General features: G+C 49.8%; 1 long non-coding RNA gene across 1 annotated transcript; it reads right to left on the bottom strand.

Annotated features, from left to right (window-relative positions):
- Window positions 1–3356: 3356 nt before the first annotated feature.
- Window positions 3357–21146, bottom strand: LOC140388069 (uncharacterized). The gene is made up of 4 exons (XR_011934078.1): window positions 21023–21146; window positions 18238–18409; window positions 4404–4575; window positions 3357–4250 (listed from the first exon to the last, which is right to left on the bottom strand). It is a non-coding gene; the product is annotated as an uncharacterized lncRNA (long non-coding RNA).
- Between the last annotated feature and the right edge of the window lie 533 nt (window positions 21147–21679).

Raw genomic sequence — 21679 nt, 5'->3', positions numbered from 1 at the left:
CCTGAATCATTCCCTCTTCCCAAATGATCATCATTTCCTTTCCTCTCCCTCACCATTCCTTCCAAGCTCTGGTTTGACTACATCTTGCATATTGCACCCCTGAAACCCATTCTGTCCACACGATATGTCTCCAACTGATTCTCAGGTTCAGTTTATTTTGATCTCCTGTGAGAAATAGTCTGTCTAATTTCCCTCTCCTGGGCGCAGTTCTTTTGTGGTACGGCGCAGACCCCCTAAGATTGCCACATTGCTGTACATGCATGCGTCTTAAGGGAATCCCCTGTTTGAGGCTCGCACAGTCATTTCTAGACAGTTGGAGAACTATACAACCATTGAGGGAACTTTGCCCAGTGAGTACATCCAGACAGATTTATGCCATTGTCAGTATCCAAGAGAATTATCGGGTGAGAAATTGGGCTAAGTAATACCCATTTTTGCAGCACCATGATGCCCTTAGAGCTGCATGTGGAAAATTTGCTGCAAATGCCAGATTGATACAGGTGTTAGTGTACTCAAAGTGAATATCCACTGAATACAGCGATTGCTGAAATGAGCAGGCAGCATGGAGGTGGTGTCCTACCTGTCCTGCGATCAATGGATTCAGGTTAATAACACATCGCCAACCATATTAACATTTTTGAGCATTATCCAATTTCCCCCCATGGTTTCCAGAATATCCCATATTATGCACACTGTCTCTGAACCTACGTACGATAGATCACTCTGCATGTTGCCCTGAACACCAATATTCAATTCTCCTTCTGCTGAGCAAATCACGATCAAGCAATCCAAAGATGTTGGCCTCAGCTTACATGCCTGCTATATTTGGAATTTTCTCACTTTGCACTTTGCAGCTTTCTGCTTTGAAAAGAGGTCTAAAAGACCCTTTCAAGATAAGGGGTTAACACAAGGGACAAACTAGAAAGGCACATGTTCACCTATTGGGAGTGGATGAGCAAATAGTTCTGGGGGTCACTTCATATTTGTAGTGAAAAAATGTTAGAGATGTGTGAGTGAAAGGAAGTCTATCCCTTTGGCAGCCGCAATAGAAATGCTGCTTCAGGTATTGAAGAGTTGAAGTAGTGAGAGATGAAGGCAATGGCTTACAGGTTGCATTGCAGGTCCGGCAACTGGCTGTGGAATGAAAGCGTGGCACGCCATCCGCATGCTTCCCAGTTGGCACCCATTCGTTTTCCCTGTTTGTCAAAGAACATTTTCTACCTTTACTCCCATTAGTAAAGCACTAAAGGAGAGAATGCACACCCATTTGGCCACCTTCTGCCTGACTTTCGGGCTCTTTTTGACAGATTTCCCTCTGTCCTAAAAACTGGCATTTCAGGATCATCCTGTCCAATAAGACATCTCCCATTTTGCTGAAGGGGCCACATTCTGCAAGTTTCTCCAGCTATGTCCAGAAAGCAAATGTCAAAAAAAAATTCCATCTCCCTTGAAAACGACAGGAGCCTGTTCAAAACTGCTACACCTTCAATGACATGTCTCCTCCAGGTGACTCAATGAGGACCACATTGAGGGTGATAGGTAGCAGAGGGAACAATCCCAGTCAAAGGGGGAAGCTGTCCTTGGTATGGGGGCAAATCCAGAGTCAGGCTCGGGCATTGGAAGGTTTCAAAGGGAAGAGCATGAGGAAGATCAGCTCTCCTCAGACGACAAGGATTTGTCAATACATGAGGAGGAGCCCATAAATCCAAATGAGACTTTCATGAATGCCAGGGACATGGAGAGGCATGCAATGACCTGATCCACACAAGGTTCACACAGCAATGACACTTTTGTATGACCATTACTCCATCACCTGGCCTCATTGCCAACCTGGGGTGTAAACCCAGCCCTGCCATCCTCCCTTGCTGAGTAACCCCAGATCTGTGTCCTCCACCATCTAGAAATGAATGATGGGGAAACCTTTCTCACACAAAGTTGATGATGAATGCTGGTACCATTACATCTCAGGGGTACCTGGACATCCATGAAACAGTCCACTTTCCCCAATTATTCTGGTCCAGAACTATTGTCCAAGTGCTTTGAATATGACTGCAACTGTCTCATTTATAGCCACTGAAAGTGAAGTGAGTCATTATCCTCCAGAGTGTATAGCTGAGTGGGGCTGGGGATGGTGGTCAGCTGTGCCTGCATTTAAAGCCATTTTCCACAGAATGATCATCACAGAAGTAACAATTCACATGAAAATCCAATAAAGAATGCATAAAAAATGCAGCATATCTGATTCTGGGATAATGTCCATGTCCCTAACTTCTCTAGAGCCGTCACACTGTGCGAAACATGGGACAGGCCCACAAAAGTCTCAGTAATTACAAACAATTACATAAATTGTGTGTATTTTAACAAGTGAACAGATGTGGAAACATCACCTGGTGCTACCTTAGTGCTCATGCTTTTTAACATTTTCTTTCTCTGCCCAATGTTTAGCTTTAGATGTCACTCTGACAACACCAACTGAGGCAGTCTGCTCTGTGCCATGCCCCGTTGCCTTGGATTACCGTTGTGGGCATACTCTGGAAGCATGGGGGCCCTGAGAGTTTCAGCCTACTGGAGTCTTATGCACTGGTGTAGAGGGTGAGTGGAACTCACCGCCGAAGTTGGTGATTGAGGCTGACATGTTCAACTCATTTAAAAGGTACCTGGATCTGCAGCTAAAATGCTTTAACCTGCAAGGCTGCGGACTGGGTGCTAGAAAGTGGGATTAAAATGAGTGGCTAGTTTCCTTTTCCTTTTTTTTTGGCTGGCGGAGACATGATGGGCTGAATGGCCTCATTCGGCACTGTAACCTTTCTATGGTTCTACCAGTGTGATGCTCAGCAGGAGCCTGCTCCACAGCAATCCTCTCATTATGTGGGCAGCTAGTCACCCCACCCTCCCTCAGCTGCTCACCAAATTGTGCACCAGCATCTGCACCTGAAGCCTCCACAGACCATGTGGGTGCTACTTTGCTGGCAGAGGTGGATAATGAGGCAGATGATGATGCATCCTCTGGAGTGCTGGATGCTTCATCCTCAGAGATGGAGTCTTCTGGCTTCTGCCCTGGCTGAGGCCTGGTCCTTGGATGGTGATGACCTATGTTGGGGAATAAAAAGAATCACATGAAGAATCATCAAAGTTTGAGTGCTTCACATTTCCTCTCACTCATCCTTATGCGCATATACCACCAATAAGATGGTTACCTTTTCCTCTTTAAAACGTGATCGGTCCAGCCCCACCATAGAATCCCTGCAGTGCAGAAGGAAGCCATTTAGCCCCTTGGGTGTGCACCAACTCTCCGAAAGAGCACCCTAACCTAGACCTACTCCCCACCCTATCCCCGTAACCCCACCAAACCGTTAGACATTGAGAGGCAATTTAGCATGGCCAATCCACATAACCTGCACATTTTTAGACTTTGGGAGGAAACCGGAGCACCCGGAGGAAACCCACACAGACACGAGGATAACATGCAAACTCCACACAGTCACTTAAGGTCAGAATTGAAACCGGGTTCCTTGTGCTGCGAGGCAGCAGTGCTAACCACTGTGCCACCAATCTGGTACCAATCATGCTCTCTCCTCCCCAGCGATCTCCATCACCCCCAGCATGGTGTCTGTGAGAAGCCTCAAGACTGGAACTTCTCATCCTGTTCATCTTCTCTTGCAGGAATTATGGGTCTGCTTGTCCTGCATGACAAAGTAGAGAGTTAATTACGTATCACGTGATGCCTAACTTCCTTGCCTGCATACATCCCCATCACACATACTAGCCTGTCACTCACACATTGCATCCCAGTGCATACAAAAGGCACATTTCCAGACATTTTGGCCTCAATTGCCATGCAACATTAAGGCTAATCATATTAATTTCTTCTTAAGTTGCCCACTTAAGTTGTGAATGACCACACGAGAGGCTCTTGTTCAAGATGCAACTCTGGCACTTACCCTCTTGTATCGGAGAAGGTTGTTGACCCATTTCCTGTACTGGGCCCAGGTTTTTCCAGATAATCCTATGATTGCTCACCTCCTCTGCATCCTCACCTAGGTGTGATGAGGGGGCCTTCTAATGACATCTCTAGGAAAGAGCTCCCCTTGCCTTTCCCTGATGGCCTGAAGGAGAAGGTACAGGGAGGCATTGCTGAACTGTGGGGCTGGTCTGCATCGGCGCTCGCTCATTTCCCCAAAGAATGTAGCACTCCCGAGAGGTGGAGCATCCTGCCAGTGATGTAGAGATCCCTGTTTGAACAGAAGGCCCTTTAATAGGGCCACATAGACAAGGAGCATTGTCAGCTGACACCAATGAAAAGTTTCTCCCAACAATGAATCTCACATGTTTTCCATGCAAGCCGCTGGTACTCAATCTTCATTGTAATTGTGTTGGAATAGGCGAAAAGACTAAAGACTTACTTAGTTCCAGTTACGACATCAGGAATAACAAAATCCCAGCCAAATGGTTTCCGTTCAAACCCTTGACTCACTGATATTATTTATCTATGACAGATAAAGGGACACTGTGGCTTGTAGGGAGTGAGAATCCACTTACAGGAGTCATCGGACATTCGGTGCTTGGGAAAGGTATCTAGAAAAAAATATCAAAAATGTAATAGGCTCCTTCAAGAATAGAGATTTTCCTTAATTTTGAAGAATCAACTTAGATAAGATAGTAAAGTCCTGGAATAGGACTTGTACACAAAATCTTCTAACTCAGAGACAAGCGAGTAGAATAAGATAACATTGTTGGCAGTCATCTTGCATCTATATTTTGCATTACTTTGAATATTAATATCATCATTATTTCTTGAACTGTGATTGTTAATAGATGGAATAGGTTAGAAGAAATCTCCTCATGGGTAACCCAAAGGAATCTATCCAAATGTTTTTTTGTGTTTCATCAATAACATGTTCCTCACGGCACCTTCTTCTAACTAATCCCGATTCCTGATGTGGTTCACAATCTGGGAATTATATCGTTAGAAATACAACATACGTCATGCTGTCTCAAAGAAGAGTTCATTCTAGAATCTTCTGAGAGTTAATTTTGGTTTTGGAGCTTCTCCAGGATAAATTGCATCCGGAAATTGTGCATTAAGGCAGAGTAATTTCAGCAGGTCACTCCACCAAGCATTTGTTGGCATTGGTTGTAATACAATTCCTGCCATTATTAATGAACAGTAATGCACACTGCACGTGTAAGTGCAGTTTGGCTTAATAACTGCTCGTTAATGGCTACTAAAACGGACTGTCTGACAAATTTTTCAGGTTTATGCTTCTCATAAATTTTCCGAGTGCCTTCACTTTAAAAGCATTCTCTGTGGCCGTGGACGAGTTTCTGGGGTGATCAAAGCTTATTTGGTGCAAGCATTGGTTATCCATTGATATTACTCTTTTCCGACCGACATAAGGCTGGCAATCTTTCCCTCTCGGTTTGCTGGTTTTGTTACCAAGTTTCAGGCAAAGTCCACTGCCCATGAAGAGAAAGGTGGCAGCTGCAGAAGGTTATTGGGGCTGACGTTTAGAAGGTGCAGGACTTGGACTTGCTTTGAAGAATAATATTTCTACTTTACTGCCACGACATCCAATAGCACCCAAAAACAGGCAAGGGGTTGTGATGCGCAGTGACCCCCACCCCCACCGCCCATTGCTTCTGTTGCTTCTGATTTCGGCAGCATGCAAACTTCATGATCTGCTCATTTAGATGCTTTCGGCATGCCGTCAGCACTCAACGTATTGTTGAATGGCTGCAGGTGGTGCAAAATAAGTGAGTGGCTGCCATAAACTCAAACTAGCTCGTGTCACTTTAAACCAGCCAGCTTCCAAATGGGGGGGGGGGGGGGGGGGGGGGCGGGGGGTGAGGTGCTTTTTAGCTGATGTAGCTGCTTTGTTACACCTTAGTTAGATCACACCTGGGGAGTACAATTAACACTGAAGGTCTTCATTATATATCTAAAAAAAAGGATATAAAAACAACTTGAAAAGGAACTGTGACGATGCCAGAACTGAGATAGTATACTCATCAGGATAGGTTAAACAGCTCGGACTCGTATCTCGAAAAAAAGTGGATGGCCTGGTATAGGTCTTCAAGTTATGTAAGGGTTTAATGTAGTAGACTTTGGGAAGATGTTTCCACTTATAAGGCAGACCAGAACTAGGGGCCTTAAATATAAGATAGTCACTTAAAAATCCAAATGGGCATTCAGGAGAAAACTCTTTACCCAGAGGGCAATTGGAATATGGAAGTCGCTGCCAAAGAGAATGGGTATAGCTGCATTAAAGTGGAATTTAGTTAAGTACACCAGGGAGAAAGGAATAAAGGAATACATTGATTGGGTTAGATCAAGAGGATGGGAAATGGCTTATTTGAATCATGAACATCCGCATGGACATGTTGAAACGACTGGCCAGTGTCTGTGCAGCCAAATTTCTTTTTGTTTTGGAAATGATTTTTTGGTAAATTTATTACATTTTGTACAAAAGAATTTCAAATTTGTGAACCATAACAAACAATTTGTTGCAAAATTTCATAAATTATAAACGGTTGCCATCTTTGATACAACCCATCAATCAACCCTCTCAAGGTGTATTTGACCTTCTTGAGGCGCACAAACTCCATCAAATCACCTAGCCACGTCAAAGCCTTCAGCGGGGCTGCCATCTTCAAGCGCTATAGGAGTCATCTCTGTGCCAACAATGAAGCGAAGGCCAGAACATCTGCCCCCTGCTCCCGTCCACAGTTCCAGCACATCGGTGACCCCAAGAACCGCCACCCGGGGCAGTGTTCCACCCCCACATTCAGGATCACCGACATGGTTTCAAAAAAGGACCCTCAAATCTCCATCAGCTTGGGGCTCAATCAGAACATGTGCGTGTGATGTGCGGGACCCCTTGAACAACGCTCGCACCTATCTTCCATCCCTTCAAAAAAGCAGCTCATCCTCGTTCTAGTGACATGCGCTCGGAAAACTACCTTTAACTGAACGAGGCTCAGCCTCGCGCAAGACGATATCACATTTATCTTCCTCAATGCCTCACACCACTTCCCTTTCTTTAGAATCAGCTCCAACTCCTCCAACAACTTCATCTTCACTCCCTCAATTGAACCCAACTCCTCCCCCGCTATTCGTTGGTAAATCCCGGACGTACTACCCTCTACCGATCCTACGCCGGATAGAATCCACTCCAGCAAGATGGACGGTTGAACCACTGGGAAGGCTGGAAAAAACTGTTCAACCCAGCTCTGCAACTGAAGGTACCTAAATCCCTCCATGTCCGAAAGCCCATACTTCTCCTTTAGCTCCTGCAAGCTAGCGAGCTCCCCCTCCAAAAATAGATCCCCCACCTTCACCAACCCTCCCTCCTTCCAAGCACTAAATGCAGCATCCAGCCTTGGTGGCTCGAATAGGTGATTGGCACAGATGTGAGCCAGCCAGAAACTTCCCCAGTTCAAAATGTTGGCAGAGCTGCCTCCAAATTCTTATCATGGCCACCACCACTGGATTTGTTGAAGATTTAGTTGGCGACTGTTACCAATGCTCCCAAGCTTGTCTCTCTAACTGACTACGATTCCATCACTACTCAGAGAGCCCTTGGGTCCCCACACCACCCAGCAGCTTCTCCGAATTAGCCGCCCAATAGTAATATAACAAATTTGGCAGTGCCAGACCCTCTGCCTGTCTCTCCCCCTGAAGCACCCCTCTTTGAATCCTCAGGACCTTGTCCGCCCAGATAAATCCAGTAATAAGCCGGTCCACCTCTTGAAAAAAACACTAATACCGGATGGCACTGGAACAGGAATAGGAATCTAGGCAATATATTCATTCTAGCCGACTGAACTCAGCCCACCAGTGATAGTGGGAGACTGTCCCACTCCTGACCCTCCCCACCAAGCTTGTATGCTTCCGTAGCCGTCCCGAATCCCCCGCCACCTGTACCGCTAAGTACCGGAATCTGGTCCCTGCCAATCGAAACGGCAACCCTCTCAGTTTAGATCCACCCACTCCGTCACCACTGCCCCAACACAAACTATTCACTTTTCCCTATATTCTGTTTATTGCCGGAGAAAGCCCAAAATCGCAGCAAAATCCCCATAATGTTCCCATTGATGCCTCCGGATCCTTTACATATAACAGCAAATCATCAGCATATAACGATACCCTGTGCTGCAGCCCCCCTCTGACTATCCATTGCATTCCTTTGAAGCCCTCAATGCCGTAGCCAATGGCTTAATTGCCATCACAACCAACAAAGGAGACAGTGGACATCCGTGCCTCGTGCCCCGATGTAACCAAAAGGTCTCAGGTAATGTTATTAGTACAAACACTAGCAAATGGCACCGCATACAGCAGCCTCACCCAGGAAACAAATCCCGGACCCTGCCCAATTGTCTCCAAAACCGTAAAGAGGTATCCCCACTCCACCCGGTCAAACACCTTCTCTGCGTCCAGAGATACAATAATCTCTGGCACCGCACCAGCCACAAGGATAAGCACCACATTAAGCAACTGCCGCACATTCGCCGACACCCTTCGCCCTTTCATGAACCCTGCCTGATCTTCCCCTATCAACTCCAGGAGGCACAACTCCAGTCTTACAGCCAACACCTTGGCCAGCAATTTGGCATCTATGTTCAACAGGGAGATTGGATGGTATGACCCAATCTCCTTGGGGTCTTTGTCCTTTTTCAAAAGCAGTGCTCCAATGTCCCCGGGAGAGCTCTGCCCTCCAAAGAGTCCCTGAACATGCCCAGCAACAATGGACCCAACCGATCCCTGAACATTTTATAGAACTCCATTGGGAACCAATTTGGCCCCTGTGCATTCCCTGATCGCATCTGCTTCAATCCTTCCTGGATCTCCTCCAAAGCGGGGCCTCCAGCTCCTCCCGCAGCTCCTCACCCACCCTGGGAAACCCCAGCCTCCCCAAAAATTCTGCAATCCCACGTCCATCTTTTGGTAAGTCCGACTGATATAACTTCTCACAAAACGCCTTGAACCTTCTCTGGATCGGAGACCAACTTACCCTCTCGGTCCTCAACTTGAACAATCTCCTTATTCACCTCCCTCCGCCTTAATTGATCAGCCAAAAGCCGATTTGCCTTCTCCCCATACTCATATACTGTCCCGTTTTCTCCTCTCAATAGCCGCACTGCTTTGTCCTTTAACATCAAGTTGAACTGCCTTTGCGGTTACTTCCTGCACATCAACAGTTCAAGGGTCGGATCCCTCACGTGTACGATCCACGCTTAAAACCTTATCCATCAATTTCTGTTGCTCCTCCCTAGCTTTGCATCCACATGTGTCTTGATTGCTACAATCTTTCCCCTGATTGCCACAGAATAGGGGTGAGACCTATTATCATTATTCATAATGTATTCCTGTGTGGCCCTTGAAATCCTCCCATAGACACCTAAATCTGACAACAACCCAACATCCATCCGCCAAACCCTGCAGCGCTCTTGACTCACTCCCAGCAGCAGGTCCACAATCACCCCCGACGAATACACTGCCACCCTAACTGCAATCAGTAGATTTCTACTTATAGAGAAATAATCAATCCGCGAATACACTTTTGTGTACCGTGGAGAAAAACACAAACTTCCTCTCCCCTGGGTACGCGAACCTCCACGGGTCCACCCCTCCCACCACTTCCAAGAAGGTGGACAATACTCTCGCCATCCCGACCAGGGCCAGCGGTCCGGGCCTCGATCGATCTGCCTTCAGATCCAGCACACAATTCATATCGCCATCCATAATTAGCTGGTGGGTGTCCAGGTCCAGCACCATCAACCGGTTCATGAATGACACATCATCCCAATTTGGGGCATATAGGTTCACCAGTAGCACTGGTATCCCCTCCAAGGCTCCTACCACCATCACGTATCGTGCCACTCCCCCCCCCGATCAGCAGGCACCTTCTCCACATGAAACCAAACCCGCTTGTTGATGAAAATCGCCATCCCCTCAAGCCCTACTGTCAAAGCCCGAGTGGGACACCTGGCTCACCCAAGTCTTCCAGAGCATAACCTGGTCCCGTACCCACATGCGCATCTCCTGTAAAAACACCACATCGGCTCCCAGACTCTTTAGATGGGCAAAAACCCTCGCCCTTTAAACCAACCCCCCAACCCCCCTCCTCCCCAGAACCCACAGGTTTCAGGTGCCCAGCCGTGTCGGGGCTTCGCACCCACCTGCCACCTCAAGTCAGCCATTGCCACCTCGATAGGTCAAATATTCCTCCCCTGGCCCATCGAAGATGACAAACTGCCCCACCTTGAAGATGACACGATCACTGCTAGCCCCGCCCCACCTTTCGTTCCTACCCCTCCCTCTCCCAGGTAGGCAGAGAACCTGCCGCCTCTATTAACTCCGATCCCCTGCCAACCAACCATACTTGAACCATTGAGCCCCGTTTAATTGGCTCAGCAAGTTGCAGCCCAACCCCCCACCCCACTCCCATTAACTAGCCTAACTCTTAGCACTCGCAAGGTCCACCCCCGTCACGTCCGATCCCCAAATACCACAAAATTCAAGGCCTGTGATCTCCGTCCCCCACCCATTTCCCACATTGCAAATTTAATGTAATTCTATATGATCTGAAATTAGTTCCTTTGTCTTTGATTACAAATATCTAGAAGATGAAAACTGAGCCAGGTGGGCTTTGGTAAAAAAGCACCACAATACACTGATCCAAAACTCCTTCACATCTTTGAAGTGCTAATTTTATGCATCATTTGCAGACACATTTAAAAAACGATAATGTTATATTCAGAACTAAAGTATTTAATATGTAAATAAGCTGTGTATCCCTCTGATTGATAGAATTGATTCACAACAGGTTTGAGCTTCTTGACAAATGTTTTATTTAGTTTTGTGCAGTCAAATTTTCCATAGCTCAGCTGTAGCAAAATAGAAGGAACAATGAGTGGGATTTCTGACCCCTTTGGCAGAGGTGGCTTGCCATTGGCCATTGGTGGTTCGCCCATCCCGCTGCCACCACAGGTAGTGGTGGGGGTTGCCTTTGGCAGGACCAGATGATCCCGCCACTGGGAGGAGCTGAAATATTCAGCCCAATTTTTCTTTCAGCATGTGATTTCCCAAGAGTGGAAGAGTGTTTGACTGCATTGAGGTTGCCTTTAAGACCCCACGCAGCATAGCAAAGCTCATATGTCAAACAAAAAGGTTACACTCCCTTAGTGTCCGAATTGCAAGCATCTGCAGCTAACAATTCATATTAACATCAGGCAATGGAGAAGCAAATAGTCTTTCAGCATCTTTCTCTCATGTGGACAAGTGAGCGTCATCAGCCACCTTTTGAAATGAAAACCTCAGAAATTAGAGTCAGGAAGCCACTGAATTGCTAAATCTCATAGAAACATCGGAGCTGGAGTTTGGCCATTTGGCTCTTCGAGCATTCTCCGCCATTCAATTAGATCATGGCTGATCATCCAACTCAGTAACCTGTTCCCACGTTCTCCCCTAAATCTTTGGATCCCTTTAACTCCAGGAGCTACATCTCACTCCTTTTTTGAAGACATACAGGGCCGGATTCTCCATTTCAGAGATTAAGAGCGGGATTCTCCGTCAGCCGACACTGAAATCCGGAACGGCAATTGGGCGGAGAATCGGTCGTGAGGCCAAAATCGTGGCCGGTGCCAGGTGCCCGCCAGAATGGCACGCTCCGAGTGCATCGACTGCAGCGTCAGTTTGTTCTACTCTGCACATACGGTGAATGCCATCTGCACTTCATTAGTGGGCCTGACCTGGTATACTCCAGGAACTCCGCGATGCTCCACCTATGCCGAGAGGAATTAACGATGCGACTTTCACTTGTAGTTTCAAAAATCGTGAATCAGGCGCTGTGGCCGATGAGAGAGAGAGGAAGTAGAACACAGAGAGGCACAACTATGGACTGCCAGTCCGGCCACTGGGTGGGGGGGGGGGGGGAGGCATCTGCCAGGGCTGGGGCGGCAGCAGGGGTGATGGGGGGGTGACCAAGGGAGGGGACATGGGGCCGGGTGCCCTCCCCCATGGGACCAGGGGGACCAGGCACAGACCACCATTACTGCGCCTGCAAGGCAGCCATCTTACTGCGCACCCCACTGACCACCACCTTGGCCCATGGTTAAGCAGAGTGACACCGGCCATATGGGTGCCCTCACCCGATCACTCCCCACACCCCATCCCTTACCCACCACCCCCGCAAACCACACCCCCACCTTCCACCCCACCAACCCGCATTTCACCCCGCACCCCACCAACTGTCTCCACCCCCAACCCCCAAATCAGCCTCCACCAGCAGGAAGGCCAGCATGTGGACCACCCAAGGGCAACGCCCAAAGTAGCTGCTACAGGAGGGTGCTGGGTGGGGGCTGCGGAGTGTAACAATGGCAGAGGTAGCACCAGCCAATGGTACCCCTGGCAGCAGGGATGGGCGCCTGGGCTAGAAAACCCACAGTGCCCGTCGCGACAAGGCCATGGGTGTGGAGGGCAGAATGCCAGAGGGATTGGTCGTGTGTGGGTGTGGGAATGGGGGAGGGAGGGGGTACATGCAGCGGCAGGGTCTGCAGTGCAGTCTGGGGCCACCGTGTCGCCCATTGGACCTGCTTGGGCAGGGGGGGATCGCACCATGCTAACATATTTGGCTTTCACCCTCTATAGACAATGGACTACGGAATTCAACCAGGGTGGTGGCCTTCATCCGAGTTGCCGCAGCCCTGGGTGATGAAATGAAGCTGTATGAACTGGAGCAGCTCGCGGAGGATCCTGCAACAGCGGAGCCTGCCCCTGAGGAACAGGAGGCAGCCGGTGAGGATGGGGAGCTGGTTGCCCAACAGGCTGAGGAGGAGGTGGGGAGGAAGCCCCACATCACGCCTCGAGTGTGCCGGCAGCGCCTGTCATTCGAGGACCTGCCAGACCAGGCATGCTGTCAAAGTCTCCAGTTGAACAGGGGGTAGTGAGACTTATCTACCAGATCATGGCGCATCTGGCACTGCTAGGGTACCGGAGAGGACACCTGCTATGGTGGCCATATTGCGACCAGGGGCACAAGCAAGCGATGTTTTGGCATCCTGAAGATGCGGCTCAGGTGCCTAGAGTGCTCTGGAGGGGCCCTCCAGTATAGCACTAGTGTGTTCCAACTCGAGGTGGCCTGCTGCCTCCTCCACAATATCGCGAAGTAGATGGGTGACATGCTGAAGGAGGAGAGTAAACGGCAGGCTTTGTCTGCTGGGCCAGGGCGAGGATGGGCAGTACATGGAGCCCGGGCAGGCACAGGAGGCCGCACACAGTGGACGCCTGGGTGGCTGCACACGGGAAACTATAATCACCTCCTGGTTCACCAACTGGGGGGGCCTGGCCAGCGGCACAGAAATCCCATCCCACCCAACATCCCAACCCCACCAGCCGACCAATCTCTCCCATGAACAACCTCTCTGGTCTGCCCCCCCCCCCCCCCCCACTCCGCCCCTTGTAACTCCCTCCATGATTCCAACCAGCTTCACTACGGAATGCAACCCGGAGTTGGCAGCAACAGCAGCTCCGGTTCCTGGGGTGGAGGATGATGATGATCTGCTCTGTGATGAGCTCTGGTGCTTCATATCCTTTAACCATGTCTGATTCCTACCCATGGTAGCATTTTCCACCGTCCACCTGGGTGTTCCCCGCATGCGAGCTGGCCATTCCATCACTAGGTCCCACTGAACCCTTGGGTGGCGGAGGTGGAGATGGTGAGGTGGGGTGGGGAGTCGTGGGTGTATGGGTGAAGAGGGATGGGATGGGCACCAGAGTGGTGATCACAGACTGTCCCCACTGCAGCCAGACCAGCTATCCCTCACACCCATCTGACACAGCAGCGAGACAAGATGATACATTGTGAACAGGTGTTTATTCTGAAACAGAGAGCATATATATAAAAGTTTGTACCGTAGTCACTATTGCTATACTGCATGCTGCACTCATGCCAACTTATCTGGGGTCTACCTTTCTGGCCTTGCGGACCCTAATGCTACACCTAGGTGGATCCCCACACAGTACATCGGGAATGAAGGCTGCCATCTCCAATTCCCACCCTGCGACCTGGGTCCATTTTGTTGGCCGTCTTCTGGCCGTTGACTAGGCCTGGATGGGCCTGGCTGCTGCTCGGGTGGCACAGGTGGCATGGTGCCACCCTGTTCTGCCCGCTTCCCATCAGGTGCGCCAGGGACAGGAGGGGGAGTCCGAGGCGCTGGTGTTGCCGGCATGGGCCCCATGAAGTCCTTCTCCCTCACAATGCCCGATGGCCCCTGGGTTATTCCTTGGGATGAGGGTGCGAGCGGAGCTAACCCCTGAGGCTCCCCTGCCACCTGACATTGCCAGTTATGGAGGCCCACTCCTGTCTCGACAAAGGTCTCGATGCTCATGGCCATGGAGCACAGTGAGTGGACAACCATCCTCAGGGACTGTGCCACATCAGCTAGTGACTGCGCCACCTCCCCAAGGTTCGGTGCCACATCAGCCAATGGTTGTACCACCTCCCTCTGTGCCTGGCTCAGCCAGCGCCCAGGCAATGCGGCCAACGCCCTCAGCCATGACCCGCTGTGACTGGACCACACTCTGGAGCACCGCTGCCAAGTCCAGGTGGCCCTGCTACATGGCTGCCTGTGACAATGCACGCATGGTTCTCCCCACCTTCTGCAGACACCATTTCTCATCGGAATCGATCCTGTTTCATGTGACACCGGTGCTAACCCGGAAACGGCTGTTGAATTGCTCCGGGAGCGGAGTCATTTTAGTTGTCGTAGATTCTGTCCTGACATCAGCACTCTCTGAAACGGAGAAACCCGCCCTACATGTTGATGTCGCGGCTGAATTGGTGGACTTCTACAACAACCAAATTCACGTTGGTCCCAGAGGAATTCGCGATCCGTTAATGGGCTAGCACCGGTGCCACGTTGAACTCAAGCGATTCCAATGAAAGACAGTGTCAGATTCGACAGGGTGGAGGTAGGAACCCCCTGAGGGGATGGACGGTCGGAGGGCGGCCCAACCCAGGGACTAGTTGCCGTCCAGACGGGTCTCGGATCTCTGGCAAAAGTGGTCCTATCGATAATGAAGATGCAGACACAGAGCCAGGATCTACATGAGGGGGTGTCAGCAACCATCCAGCGCTTGAAGGTGCAGTTGGAGGAGTCCAATCGCCTACAAGGGGCAGGAGGTGGTGCCGATCATGTGTGCCATCCAGGCCAACACCGCATTAGTGGCGTCCGCAGTGAAGACCTTGGAGGCATTGCCCAGGCTCTGGCTGACCTGAGCCAGTCCCACAGTGAGGTGGCCCAGTCGCTGTGCTCCAAGGCTGTGAGCGTTGAGACCCTGGTCAAGGCATGAGTGGGCCTCTTAGGACTGGCAGCACCAGGTGGCAGGGGAGCCCCAGGAGTTCTCTCCAGTCGCACTCGTGTCACATGGAGTAGCCTGGGGGCCTTCGAGCACCCCAAGGGCGGAGGAGGTGATGGGACCCACGCTGGTGACTCCCGCAGGAGAGGAACACCACAGCTCCTTGGACTCCCCCCACCCCCCCCTCCCTCCCCCCCCTCCCCCCACTCCTGTCCCTGATGCATCAGAGGGGCAGCAGACAGAACAGGACGGCACCACGCCACCTGGGACACCCAAGTGACTACTTGGGTCCGGTCGCTCAAGAGGAACTCGGCCAAAGGGGACCATGTCAAATTGCGGGAATCGCAGCAGACCGCCTCCCCCCTGATGTACTGCCTGGGGATCCACCTAGAAGTAGCATTAGGGCCCATAAGACCAGAAAGGTAGACATGAGTTAAGGTGGCATGGGTGCAGCACACAGCATAGCGTTAGGAGCTAAGGCACAAATCCGTATAGAGATGTTCACCCGTAGTGAAGTAGGTAGGAACCATAGAGGGGGCTGCAGGTGGGAGGCGGAGGGCAGGGGGGGGGGAGCGTGATACAGGGAGGGTGGTCATGAGAGGGGGTGTTCGGCTGGGGAGGGGGAAAGGGCTATGGGGGTGGGATGGGATGTTCGTGCCATCAGCCAGGTCCCCTAGTCGGTGAACCTGGAGGTGATTAGAGCATCCCGATTGCGCCGGCTCTAGTGCACACATTGTGCAGCCTCCTGTGCCGGCCCGAGCCCCATGCCCGAGCCATCCTGGCCCTCCCTGCATCCTCCACATCGGACGAGGCCTAGCGTCATCCTCCTCCGACAGCACGTTGCTCCTCTGCTGCTTGATGTTGTGGAGGACACAGCAGGCCGCCAGGATGTGGGAGACCCTCCTGGTGCTTTACTGGAGGGCCCCTCCAGAGCAGTCCAGGCACCTGGACCGCATCTTCAGGATGCTGATGCACCGCTCGATCACACCCTTGGTCTTTTATGGGTATCGTTATACCTGGTCTCCGCGTTTGTCTGTGGTCTCCGGATCGGTGTCATCGACCATGATCACAGCGGATAAACCCTGTCGCCCAGGATCCAACCCCTCACCTGGGGGTTTGTCTCAAATGTGTCAGGAACGCCAAGTGTGCCTGGATGAAAGCATTGTGCACACTGCCTGGGTATAGGGCGCTGACGTGCAGGATGTGCAGCTCATGGTCACACACCAGCTGCACGGTCATCTACTGGAATCCCTTTTGGTTCGTGAAGACCAGCCCGTCATGGTCGATCACCCCCTGGACCTGGGGCATCCAGGCGGTGGCGCAAACCTCGCTGCCGGGCATCTTGGTGTGCTCTGTCCACAGTGAAGTTGATATATTGTGCCGAGTGGGTATACAGGACCTTCGTGATGGTGCGGTTGCACTTGTGCACCGAGGCCTGCAAGATGCCGGACAGATTCCTGGCAACGGGTGTCTTCCTCCATACCTCCGCAGTTCCAAGTGTGCCATGATCCTGCAAATATGCCGTACAGTCCTCCTGCTCAGCTGGAGTCTTCGATGACACGCCCGGTCCGGCAGGTCCTCGAGTGACAGGTGCTGCCGGTACACACGAGCCGGATGCGGCGCCTCCTTCCCACCTCCTCCTTGGCCTGTTGGCAGCCGGCTTTTGATCCTCACTGGCTGGCTCCTGTTCCTCTGGGGAAAGCTCCTGGTCAGCAGCTCCTGCGCGTACAGCCTCAGTGTGTCCCCCAGGGCTGCGGCGGCTAGGCAGGTGGCAACCATTCCTGGTGCAATTCCGAAGTTCATTGACTGCAGGGGTTGAAAGGGACACATGTTAGCATGGTGAATACCTCCATGCCCAGTCAGGTCCAATGGGCTACATGATGGCCGCGGCCGACACTGCAGCCCCTCCCCCCACATGCACCCTGTCCGCACTCCCTCCTCTCCCATCCCCGCACACACCCCTGGCCATTCCCCCCGACACTCCTGCTGGCATCGCGGTGTCCAGCATTGTGGGGGCCTCTGGCCCCAGCACCCGTCTCTGTCGGCAGGGGTACCAGTGGCTGGCCCTACCCATGCCAGCTCTGCGGCCCCATTCCGCAACTCTCCTGTAGGTGCTACTGTGGGCGTCCACTTTGGGTGGGCCGCGTAATGCTCAGTTGTGGGGGAGTGGGGTTGATGGGGTGCAGTGTTGGGCTGGTGGTGGGATGGGAGCACCCAAACGCCAGTGTCACTCTGCGTAACCACGGGCCACAGTGGGCAGTCAGTGGGGTGCGCAACAAGGTGGCTGTCTTGCAGACTGTGGCAATAATGGTCCATGCCTGGACACCCTGGTTCAGGGGTTTCACCCCACCACCCATCCCCTGGTCACCCTCAGCTGCTCCTCCCCGGCCCTGGCAGATGCCCCCCCTCACCTCCCCCTATCCAGCCCTGTCAGCGGCTGGACCAGCAGCCCATGTTAATGCCTCTGGGAACATGTCCTACCTCCCTTCTCTCCCTCAGCAGCCTCGGAGCTTGTTCCTAATTTTTGAAACCACAAGTGAAACTCGCCATCGGTAATTGCTTATGGCACAGGCGGAGCATCGTGAAGCTCCCGGAGAATACTGGGTCTTTGGAGGGGGTGGGGCGAGGGGCGGGAGGGGGTGGGGGGGAGGGGGGGAGGGGGGAGGGGGGGCTTGGGAGGTGGGGGGCAGGGGGGCAAAGAGAGAGAGAAAATTCAGCTACAGACATGAGGCACCTGGAATGCTCTTAAACTGGTATGAACCACAGTAATTTCAAATATAGATCAAAAAGAAAGATTGACCTAAAATGAGTGATATAAAGAATGAAAACTGGCACAAGAGCATATTTTTGTACATTCTGGACAGAAAACCTATATTTACCTTAAAAGTGCGTACACTCATTTAAGGGTGTCATGTATGCACTAAATGATCTGTCGTAAAACAAATGCAAGGATATTTCTCACAGTCCTCCTTTTTCCCTTCCAGCAATTAATGAAAAGTAGGGGCAATAAAAGCAGAAAATGCTGGAAAAATTCAACAGGCCTGGCAGCATCTGTGGAGAGAGAAATAGAGTTAACATTTCGAGACGGTATAACTCTCCTTCAGAGTTGAAAAGAGGTCGAAATGTGATGGATTTTCTACTGATGAAGAGAGAGAGGTGGAACAGATGAAGCAAAATAGAACGTCAGGGATAGGTGAGAGCGCTGCGGAGGTTTGACAAATATATCATGGATTTAAGACTACGGGAGTATTAATGGTAGTGTTAAAAGCTAAAGAGTGTGCTAATAACAGCATAAAGGTAAGAAGCAGAATATGTTAATAGCAGATCAAGGATCAGTGCTCAGTGAAAGCAAATAATATTAGCACCAATTCCAACAAAAGACCAATGCAGATAAAGTTGTGAGAATCTTTCGAACAGGGCAATGAACTCCAGTAATTCACCTTTAATAGTCTGGTATCAGTCTTCCCAACTGCTGATCCTCTTGTTTACTGGCGGCACTATTTGTTATAAAAGTTGGAATTTAGGACTGGTAACACCAAATTGGTGGGAAAATGGGAGGTGGAAGTGCCCTGACCTCCATTCCCTCCGCATCCTGCCAGGATAACAAAAAGCAGCCCTTCCCTATCCACCAGATGAGGCCAGGGTGAGAAGGACCAAAGGGGTCTCCTCTCCCTCTATTTTGGCTAAAGTCTACGCATTTGTTTTACCTCTCTTCTTCAGGGGTTTTCTGTGCCCATATTTATTCTTTCATGAGATGCCAATAGTAAGGCCATATTCATTGCCCATCCCTGGTTGCCCTTCAACTGAATGGCTTGTTATGCTGTGGTTCTGCAGTCACATAAGTAGGCCAGACCAGGTAAGGATAGTAGAGTTCCTTTCGGGTTTTAACAAAAATTATGGAGACAAACTTTATGTTCCAGATTTGTTAATTGAATTAAAATTTAATGGTGGGATTAGAACCCGCGTCCCCAAGCCTTAGCCTAGGCCTCTGGATTTACCAGTGCAGTGACACTAGCCCAGTGACGTTACCACTATGCCAACATCCCACTAAAATCCTTGGTCTTTTCTTCTGATATTGGTGCGTTGTTTGGACTGCAGCACTTCCAGGTTTTTCCTCATGTGGAAGATGCTGCCTGACTTCTTAACTAACCTTTGACCCAGGGCAATGGGTGTGGGTCGCAGATGTATCAGGAGAGCAGATGGGAGTCCCACCCAGCCACTACAAAGAAGGAAAACCAATTCACAATAACATCTTATACATGGCTGCATCTTAGCTATAGCAGACTTAACTTTCTCTGGAATTTAGAGCAGAACTCAAAAGTGGACTGCTTCCGAAATTCTTTCTCACCCTCCACCTCTTCTCACCTATTAAGTTTTTGTTTCTTTATTTGTCATGGGATGTGGGCGTCGCTGGTAGGCCCAGCATTTGTTGTTCATCCCTGAGGTCATTTACGAGTCTACCACATTGCTCTGGTTCTGGAATCACATGCAGGCCAGACCAGGTAAGGCTGGCAGATTTCCTTCCCTAATAGTGAACCAGATGGGCTTTTACAACAATCGACAATTTAACATTAGACTTTTAATTCCAGATTTTTATTGAATTCAAATTCCACCAAAAACCCGGTGGGATTCAAACCCATATCCCCAGAGCATTACCCTGGATCTAGGATTACTAATTCAGTGACTATGCCACTACGCCACTGCACAAAGGGTGAAACTTTCTGGTCCATAACCAAGGCAAAGAAGCAGGTACTTTGGCTCATCAAGCCTGTTTTAAATCTCTGAAGAGCTATTCACTTGATCCCTTTTTCCCTATTGTTCTCTGATCCCCTTCTCAATTTATATTTTTCAAATACTTATCGACTATGCTTTTAAAAGTTGCATTGAATTTTACTCCTATCACTGACTCTGGTAGCATGCCCTTGTTTATTTTTTCCTGGTTTTATGTCTATTTGTAATTTTGAACATCCACACCCGATTTCCTCTTGTCTTTCACTTTTTTCCCCACTTTCTCCTTGTTATTAAGATCTTTCATCTCAGCATCTTCATGGCCTTTGCATCCATCCTAAAACAGAAGGATGCCTGAACCTGGACACAATTGAAAAAAGCAGAAAACGCAGGATAAACTCAGCATGTCTGGCAGCATGTGTGGAGAAACAGAGCTAATGTTTGGAGTCCACATGACTCTTCTTCAAAGCTGAAGATGTGTAGAAATACGATGGATTAGATAGTTGGAGAGGGGGGTGGATGGAGGAGGTGAAGCAGAATGGAAGGTCAAGGATAGGTCAGAACTAAGGAGAGATTGACAAAGATGCCATGGACACAAGCCAAAGGGAGTGTTAATGATAGCTTTAAGGACTAAAGAATGTGCTGCTAGTGGCAGTAAGGTAAGATTTCTACCCCTCTTGAGCTCTGAAGATGAGTCATAAGGACTCAAAACATGAATCCTGTTTCTCTCTCCACAGACGCTGCCAAATCTGCTCAGTTTAGTCAGCATTTTCTGTCTTTATTTCAGATTTCTATCATCCACAGTATTTTGCTTTTATACTCTGTAGCCTATCCAGTGATGGTTATAGATTTATTATTTGGCTTTTAAATCTCTTTTCCCCTATTAAAATACCAACAGGATCCTAAGGCCATTTTTGTTCTTGAGGTGTGACTCACCTTGTGTTGGCTTCTGAATTTAATTAATTGCATCCACTTTATACGCTTATGCCTGGTAATGTGGGATCCTACTTTATGACAAGTCCCTCTGCTGGGTCACACAAATGGTAACTGGACTTGCAATTCTGTGAATAGAGAAGGTGACAAGTTGTGAGAAGGGGCACAATTGTTATGCACACTCTGCAGTATTGGTGTAGTTACATAAAATCTGCATTGGGCATTTCAATCACAGTATCCATAATTCCTTTCAAATGTTACTCTATGTTAACATGGCATCACAAACTATCAGCTCATCATGTTTGCATACTTCACTTCATCTTCTATTCCTTTATTCCCAATGTTTCCCCTGGCTTACTCACAAGGCATCAGTGATCTAAGTTGTGAGATGGGGCTCTGCCCACCTGCCTATTGGGACTCTGCCCATTAAAGATCAATGTTTCCTGCACAGAACAAAAATTAATGCATTAAGCATCAGTAAAAATAGAGCCCTCGAAAGAAGTGTATCTGCTGTGCTGGTACCTAGAATGTTAATGGGCTGAAAGAAAGGGGGAAAGAGCATGAGGGTTTAAGACAAGTGAGCCAGGAAAGGAGGAGAGAATATGGATTAAAATGGGGAGGGACAGAGGGAAGGAAATGAAATGAAATGAAAATCACTTA

Source organism: Scyliorhinus torazame, chromosome 13 (assembly GCF_047496885.1).
Source record: "Scyliorhinus torazame isolate Kashiwa2021f chromosome 13, sScyTor2.1, whole genome shotgun sequence".
In the NCBI taxonomy this organism is placed as follows: domain Eukaryota; kingdom Metazoa; phylum Chordata; class Chondrichthyes; order Carcharhiniformes; family Scyliorhinidae; genus Scyliorhinus; species Scyliorhinus torazame.
Note: the sequence above shows the minus strand (reverse complement) of the source record. Positions and strands in the feature narration are given on the sequence as shown.